This window comes from Cherax quadricarinatus, chromosome 36, assembly GCF_038502225.1.
Source record: "Cherax quadricarinatus isolate ZL_2023a chromosome 36, ASM3850222v1, whole genome shotgun sequence".
NCBI classification, from domain to species: Eukaryota; Metazoa; Arthropoda; class Malacostraca; order Decapoda; family Parastacidae; genus Cherax; species Cherax quadricarinatus.
In genome coordinates, this window is record NC_091327.1 from 23,314,164 (window position 1) to 23,323,414 (window position 9,251).

Genomic DNA, 9,251 nt, shown 5'->3' on the forward strand with positions numbered 1-9,251 from the left:
ACTCCCTCTTTGAAAGCATACAGCTTAGTCAATTTATCAGTTCTATCATGCATCTGAAGACCAATGTGAGATGGAATCCACAGTATGACTCCATTGTCCACAATCTTACCATACCTATGTCTGGCTTCTGATACAAGCATGCCATAATTTATACTTAACGAGTTGAGAACATTTATGGATGACAGAGAATCAGTTACAATTAGATATATGGAAGCATTTGAGTGCAAGGAGTATGGCAAACAGTTCTGTCTGAAGGGTAGAGGCCCAATTATTGATGCGTGCTCCAATTTCTTTAAGAGAGCCATCACTCTATGACAACAGCAGCACTACCAGCTGCACCAGTGGACTGGTGAACAGAACCATCAACGTAAATAATTTGTGAAAGTGTTCTGTGTGACTAAGTTATCAATACAGCTTAAGGCATCCTGTTTGGCTCCAAGACGAAGCTTTGGTTGTGATTTAAGAAGAGTTTTGGGGGGAAATGGAGGAATGGTAGTGTGGAGTGGGGTAATATCTCATGGAGGGGGGAAGTGCCGCTGTTCTTACTTGACATAGACATTGGTCAATTACTAGGTTACAATTTTATTGTAAAATAGCTCGTTCATTTTGCCGGTGCAGTGTGAACACTCATGATTTCAGATATCTTATCATTAACAATGATTAAAACGTCGCGCTATCTGGTGGACGTTGTATGCTCGCCATAGTGAGTTATCCTGGGTGGCTAACCCTCCGGGGTTAAAAATCTGAACAAAATCTTATCTTAACCCAAGAAAATCAGTGCGTCATGGAGGACTGTCTTATTTCCATTTGGAGTCCTTCAATCTTGTCCCCCCAGGATGAGACCCACGCTAGTCGACTAACACCCAGGTACCTACTGGGTGTGAAATTTTATTATTATTATTATTATTATTATTATTATTATTATTATTATTATTATTATTATTATAAGCCAAATCACCTGCAGGAGCTTTACAGGACATTACCTGAATTATTACCTGCGAGTAATTTTGGTGAGGTAAGAGGGACTTTAGTCACAGTGGGTCAAACAATGATTGCTCACTTCTACACCTCTTTCACAAAAAGCTAGACCTAACATTAAATTAACAATTATAATATTAAAACTAGCTACTCTAGTAAAATTACAACTAGATGGACTGTATGAGATTAGGTATGCTGCATGCACAAAAATATAATTATTAGTACAAAAATCCTTGTGGCTTAGCGCTTCTTTTTTTATTATAATAATTAGTACAAAAAATTTTGCATTACCATATACCATTCAATTGTTGGAAGACACTTAATGCTGATGGAACACACCTTAACCTAACCCCTGGCAGCTAGAATTTACAATGGCCAATGCAAAAACTACTGTACATTATGGGTAGGCGCCACTTAGCTGAGCGGTGCTCCTAGAATTGTCTATTGTCCTCTACATCAATTCTTGAAGTCCCGCAAATTTTCTGCCCCAGTTCTTCAGCAAAGGACATTAACACGGGTTCCTATTACAAATTCAGGTCGAAACAATTCAATTTGGCCTCGGAAAACGCTGAATTATTAGCACCATGCATACCAATATTCACTCGTTAAATTAAACATGGCGTCTCCCCCGGCGTTACTCAGCAGTTCAACTACCCCCCCCCCCCGGCCCCGCACTCCAAATTTCTCGAAAGGGTCAAATCAGCATCATATTTTATTACACAATTATATTATTTAAATTTACCCATGCTGAATATAGGAAAATCCAAAATTTTCCACATTGGGTGAACAGGGACAGAAGGTGTAAGGAAACATGTCCATCGTTTCCTCCCATACCGGTGACTGAACTATTAACAATATTTGTTAAGCAACACTACTAATGAGTTGATTTCACAACGAAATTATTTACGTAAAAATTGCAATGAAGCACATCCAATGTTGCAGAAGGTGTGGAGTCCGGAAAATTAAAGGCAGGCAAGTTGTTCAGACGGAATAGTTCGTTAATAGTGGTGTTGAAAGTGCCGGGGTTTGCTGCGTTTGCAAGGTGTGCATACACCATGCAGTACAGCACCTTGGAGGAATCACCGTCTGGGAGTGGACAGAGGGAGTTGCTGGGCGATGGTGGCTGTAGATTAGCGTGTAAAGTCTTGGTGGTGTCGGTTTGTGGTTTGGTTATTGCAGCGTATGTGGGTGAATTGGAGGTGTTCGTCAGAACTTTAGTTTTCTTCAGTATGATTTCTTTCCTGAGTGGGAACTTAGCTGCAAGGGTATGATGATTACCCTACGAACGAACGAACGAAAGTTCAGGTAAGATCCCAAATGGGATGAGCGGGGAAGACGGGACAGACGAAGAGCAGTGCTGGAGAGGAGCGTTCTTAGTCGTAGAAATAGAGCCAGGGCTTAACCCAGCAGCGAGGCGATCGTGGGACAGATATTGAGAAGAGAAATTCAGGCTCTTCTGTTGGGACTCCGGTGGGGTGAGCGGGAAGGAAGGGACATGCGACGTTTAGAGCTAGAAAGGAGTGTAGAACTGAGCCATGTCTTAACCCAAAGGGTAAGGCGAACGTGGATCAGAGAATGGTACCTGTCATAGAAGGTACCTCTCGGAGAATCCAAAGTTATTTGTAAATAGGGTTAGGAGCAGGATCATGCAAGGAGTAGAAAAGGTTGTGATGGTTTGTGGGTCTGCGAATGTCTTCGTCAAGGAGAGAGGTCCAGTAGTCATGTCGTGTCACGAGTTTGTCAATCTGTCTGTCACTGAGCGTCTTCCAGTACAGATTCAGCGCAGGGATGTCTAACTGGGCATGTAGAGACTCGCATGTGGCGAAGTCCTCCCATCTGACATCAAGCACCCAGCGCAGCGCCTTGTTCTGGACACGCTGCAGTTTAAATAAGTTTGTTTTTGCTGCAAGAGAGAGGGCTAGAGGAGAGTAAGTTATCAGAGGACGTATAAGGGATTTGTAGAGGTGTAGTTTGGTGCGTTGAGAGGCATGTTTCAGCTTGTAGAGGCCCGCAAGGGCCTTACTAGTTATTGCATGCCTTGAGTGAATGTGTCCGTGTAAGCGTAGAAGGTAGTCAAGATTAACGCCAAGGACAGTGACAGATTGTGTTATGGGGATGTAAGTGCGGGTGTCAGCTGTTCTGAGCTCGACAGGTAATGGAGGATCATGTTTTCTGTAGTTAAAATATGTAATGCTGGATTTAGCTGCATTGGTTTTGATCCTCCATTTTTGTTCCCAGAGCAGGACGGCTATATATAGGCAGGAAGAGGTGGAGGTAGTAGTAGTAGTAGTAGTAGTAGTAGTAGTAGTAGTAGTAGTAGTAGTAGTAGTAGCAGTAGTAGTACAAGAATTGTATATAATATCGACAAGATGAAATTAAGACACATGCACAACACCCGTGCATCCCCATCGTAGACGTTTCGCCATCCAGCCAGCCACTGGATGGCGAAACGTCCACAACAAAGACAACCAGACGCCGCACATGTGTCTTAATTTCATCAGTAGTTGTAGTAGTAGTAGAAGAAGAAGAGGTAGTAGTAGTGGTAGTGGTAGAAGTGGGAAATAAGGATGACGAGCCAGTCAAAAACAAAAACAAAGGAAGGGGAGCACTGCAAGAGAGCTAGATGCCCACAGAGGGAGAGCAAGCGCACAGAGGTGCGTGAAAGGGGAAGTGGTGAAATAAAATAAATGAAGAAGAAACAGAAACACGAGACAGGAGAGAGAAAGACAACCCAGAGGAGAAAAGGAAAGAGGAAAGGGGAACAGGAAGAAGAAAAAAAAAAAAGAAAAAATGAGGATTCAGGTTAAGTCACGGGTGTTCTGAAGTTTGGAGCATTTTACAATGTAGTGGGAGAGGAAGGCATCTACAGAGACGAAGTCAGGGCTAAGGTTCATACAAGGAAAGTTGTGTATTAGAGAGGATTCAACTAGACGGCGACTGTTCGAGTTGGAAGTAGGAGTTTACCTGGAGTTTACCTGGAGAGAGTTTCGGGGGTCAACGCCCCCGCGGCCCGGTCTGTGACCAGGCCTCCTGGTGGATCAGCGCCTGATCAACCAGGCTGTTGCTGCTGGCTGCACGCAAACCAACGTACGAGCCACAGCCCGGCTGATCAGGAACTGACTTTAGGTGCTTGTCCAGTGCCAGCTTGAAGACTGCCAGGGGTCTGTTGGTAATCCCCCTTATGTGTGCTGGGAGGCAGTTGAACAGTCTCGGGCCCCTGACACTTATTGTATGGTCTCTTAACGTGCTAGTGACACCCCTGCTTTTCATTGGGGGGATGGTGCATCGTCTGCCAAGTCTTTTGCTTTCGTAGTGAGTGATTTTCGTGTGCAAGTTCGGTACTAGTCCCTCTAGGATTTTCCAGGTGTATATAATCATGTATCTCTCCCTCCTGCGTTCCAGGGAATACAGGTTTAGAAACCTCAAGCGCTCCCAGTAATTGAGGTGTTTTATCTCCGTTATGCGCGCCGTGAAAGTTCTCTGTACATTTTCTAGGTCGGCAATTTCACCTGCCTTGAAAGGTGCTGTTAGAGTGCAGCAATATTCCAGCCTAGATAGGACAAGTGACCTGAAGAGTGTCATCATGGGCTTGGCCTCCCTAGTTTTGAAGGTTCTCATTATCCATCCTGTCATTTTTCTAGCAGATGCGATTGATACAATGTTATGGTCCTTGAAGGTGAGATCCTCCGACATAATCACTCCCAGGTCTTTGACGTTGGTGTTTCGCTCTATTTTGTGGCCAGAATTTGTTTTGTACTCTGATGAAGATTTAATTTCCTCATGTTTACCATATCTGAATAATTGAAATTTCTCATCGTTGAACTTCATATTGTTTTCTGCAGCCCACTGAAAGATTTGGTTGATGTCCGCCTGGAGCCTTGCAGTGTCTGCAATGGAAGACACTGTCATGCAGATTCGGGTGTCATCTGCAAAGGAAGACACGGTGCTGTGGCTGACATCCTTGTCTATGTCGGATATGAGGATGAGGAACAAGATGGGAGCTAGTACTGTGCCTTGTGGAACAGAGCTTTTCACCGTAGCTGCCTCGGACTTTACTCTGTTGACGACTACTCTCTGTGTTCTGTTAGTGAGGAAATTATAGATCCATCGACCGACTTTTCCTGTTATTCCTTTAGCGCCCATTTTGTGCGCTATTACGCCATGGTCACACTTGTCGAAGGCTTTTGCAAAGTCTGTATATATTACATCTGCATTCTTTTTGTCTTCTAGTGCATTTAGGACCTTGTCGTAGTGATCCAGTAGTTGAGACAGACAGGAGCGACCTGTTCTAAACCCATGTTGCCCTGGGTTGTGTAACTGATGGGTTTCTAGATGGGTGGTGATCTTGCTTCTTAGGACCCTTTCAAAGATTTTTATGATATGGGATGTTAGTGCTATTGGTCTGTAGTTCTTTGCTGTTGCTTTACTGCCCCCTTTGTGGAGTGGGGCTATGTCTGTTGTTTTTAGTAACTGAGTAGGGAAGACAGTTTTAGCAGAAGACCAGTCAATAGGATGGCTATGATCTCTGACGTGACAGAAAAGAGCATTGTTAGTGTCGGCAAGCCTAACACTATTTTTGTGCTCCCTAAGTCTGTCAGAAAGAGATCGACCAGTTTCTCCGAAGTATTGAAGAGGACAAGAGGATGAAAGTTAAGACACTTGTGCAACATCTGGGTATCTTTATTGTAAACGTTTCGCCATCCAATGGCTTTATCAATACAAATTCAAATATCAATACAAATATCAATACAAATTTGGGAAGGACCTACTTCCACTGGGGAATCCCGCTTACCAGTGACTATGCCCTCGTCTGCTACACGTCTCTCTTCACTGACGCCTATATAAGCGCCAGTCTCCTTACCTGTGCTTCAGAATCTCTACAACCACGGTGTTGTAAACACCACCTCCAAGGCTGAGGGACTGATTACCTCATCTTTTGTATATAGTTCTTCTGTTTTCTAAATATGTCCAAGAATTTGTATTGATAAAGCCATTGGATGGCGAAACGTTTACAATAAAGATACCCAGATGTTGCACAAGTGTCTTAACTTTCATCTTGTCGGTATTGTATACCAGTCTTGCACAGGACAGGAGGAGCAAGAAATAGAGTAGACACCAGGAACATCTGTAGAGGGAGGAGAGGTATGAACGAGATTAGTGCGAAGAGTGTTAGTCTGGCGGAAGGTAAGCTTGATGTCTAACGGACGGAGAGAATTGTTGAGATTAGAAAGACCGGAAATGTAGGGAAGGCAGAGGATAGAAGAGTTCCCATGAGTAGAGAGTTTGGGAGAGAAGAAATTGCGTTTAGCACGTGAGAGGGCAGTCTATGAAATGGGAAGGGTAGCCAAGACGGGAGAACGAATTATGAAGAGTGGAAATTTCTGCTGGAAGGAACTGAGGATCACAGATGCGGAGGGCACGGAGAAAGAGGGAGATAAGAACACTTTTCTTGACAGGGGAAGCATGATAGGAAAAGTAGTGAATGTACATGCCACTGTGCATAGGTTTATGGTAAACGGAAAAGGAAAAACCTGTATCTGAGCGGTGGACATGGACATCAAGGAAAGGAAGCAAGGAATTAGATTCCCATTCAGTTTTAAACTTAATGGAAGGGGCAAGATTATTAAGAGCTTCAAGAAAAGGTTGGAAGAGACTGGAGTCATGAGGCCACAGAGCAAAGATGTCATCCACATAGCGGAGCCAGAGTGAAGGTTGCACATCGAGGGTAGGAAGAAGAACAGTCTCGAAGTATTTCATGTAAAGATTAGCAAGGGCAGGAGAGAGAGGAGAGCCCATAGCGACATCGAAGGTTTGAGAATAATATTTCCCTTGGAAGGAAAAGGAGTTAGAGTCCACACAGAGGCGGATCAGATCAAGAAAGACATCAATGGGGATAGGGAGATGAAGAAACCCTTCATGGGCCTTCTCTCTAAGGAAATCAAGGACATCATCAAGAGGGACATTGGTGAAGAGGGACTCAACGTCAAGACTAAGCATCTTACAGGTTGGGAGAGAGCGAACCCGTTCAATGAAGTCTTGAGAGTGACGGAGGTGGGCAGGAGAAAAAGTTCCAAGAAAGGGAGTGAGGGTTTTGGCCAGCCAAGAAGCAAGAGAATAAGAGACAGAACCTCTAGAGGATATGATAGGACGAAGAGGAATATCAGGTTTATGAGTTTTGGGAAGGCCATAGAAATAGGGAAGAGAGGGACAGATGACACGAAACCGTTGAACAAGGTCAAAGTCAGGAGGACAGAGGTCGGAGAGAGTCCTTAGTTTTTTGTTGAAAGTTCTCTTGATGAGATCAAGAGGGTTGGAAACGAGAGGAGTGTAGGTGCGTGAGTCAGAGAGCAAGACATCAGCTTTACGGAGGTAATCCTCGCGATCAAGGATAACTACCGAATTACCTTTGTTAGAAGATAGTATGACAATGTTAGTGTTGGATTTAAGAGAAGAAAGGGCAAGTTGGTAACGGCGTGGAAGGTGGTGATTCTTGGAAAACAGACTAACAAGAGCAGAAGGAGAGCACCACGAAAAGTGGACAAGTCAGGAAGATTACGGAAGCGAGATTGACGAAAGGAATCAAAAGAGCTAATCAGGGAAATACCAGCGCGAGGAGTAGGCGAAGTGGCAAAGGAAGGACCAAAACTGATAATGCACAACGAATATCACTTTCAACTGCAAGCCGATTCCTCTGTTTGGATTTAATGTGCAACAAACATGAAAATCCACTCTCACACGTGTAAGTTGATGCAAATGGCAAAGAAATCTAACTGCATGTGTTGACAGATATGGGTAAGTAACAATCATACTGGCCCAAAATTGTTCCATGGTAGACCGCTGGTACACATCTTTAGCTGCAAAATCATTTTTCAGGTCCAAGAACTCCTCCTGCATAGCCTCCGGAACACCATGAACATCGGTTACGAATGGATTCCTGATGAAAGAAACCCCATCCCTTGTCATGTCCACCTCCGGAAAGTATCGCTGAAATTAATCTTGTAGCTTTTGTAAATACTCGAGAATATGCACCTGAATGGCTTCTTTGTCCCCTAGTGTGGCTTCCACACATGAAAATTTAACTAAATTTCTACCTTCGACTCTTCCGATCCAGAGTTCTAATTTCTCAAGAAAAGCCTTGATGATTCCTTGGTGAGAGAACAAACCATACCACGGGCGGGGATAGAACCCGCGATCAGTCTCAAAACTCCAGACCGTAGCGTTAGCCACTGGACCAGCTAGTTTTGAGACTCTGATCGCGGGTTCTATCCCCGCCCGTGGTATGGTTTGTTTGCAATCGTGTCATTACGATTTCGTGAGTCATGAGAGAACAGATTTGCTCCTTCCCCTTGCAGCTGAAGACTGAGTTTGTTCAAGATACCAAAAATATCGACAAACTATGCTAGTTCTAATTCTGACAGTTCTAGCATATTTGTAAAACCTTCTTTCCCCTGAGACTGAAGAAACAGAATAAATTCCTCTCTCAGTTCAAAAATTATACTGACTACATTCCCTGCTGACAACCACCGTATAGAAATGTAGAACAGCAACATCTCAAAGTCGGAATCCATGTCCTGGCATAATTTTCTGAACAGTCTGGTGTTCATTGTTAACCATTTGATGTAATTAACCACCTTCACCAATCCTTAGAAAATGGTGTTCAAGTAATGATTTTGATGCCAGTGCCTCTGTGAATGAAACTGAACTCTGGTTACCAATGGGTCACACTGTTTCACCAACGCTTGAAAGCCTGATCTTGAGCCTGGCATCGCAGGTGCACCATCAATGCTAATACCCACCAAATTTACCCAATCCAGACCATTTACTTCAGAGAAATTGTTAATAATTTCTAACACATCCTGAGCCCTTGTGGTGGTATCAAGAGTCTTACAAAAGAGAAATTCGTCTTTGAAGTCTCCCTCAGCCATTTATCGTGAGACATCAGTTGATTCACCCATCTGTATGGCAAACAATGGAGATTTCTTTATTTCATCCACAACTTGTTCACTGATGTTTTGTGAGATCTCATTTATCCGTCTCGACACTGTCATTAGAAATTGCTGCGTCCTCGCCGACAAGCCTCACCATTTCTTTTGCACAAGTTTCTCTACAATTGTATGAAGCTTCCTGGCCTGTGCGACTTTATATGCGACAATGTAGGAAGCGCGCACTGCATTGGTGTTCCTTCCATAGACTGTACCTGTCACGTCAAGGAGCTGCTGCTTGAAAATTGATAACTGCCATTTGAAATATAATCTTTATCCTTTTGCAACAAA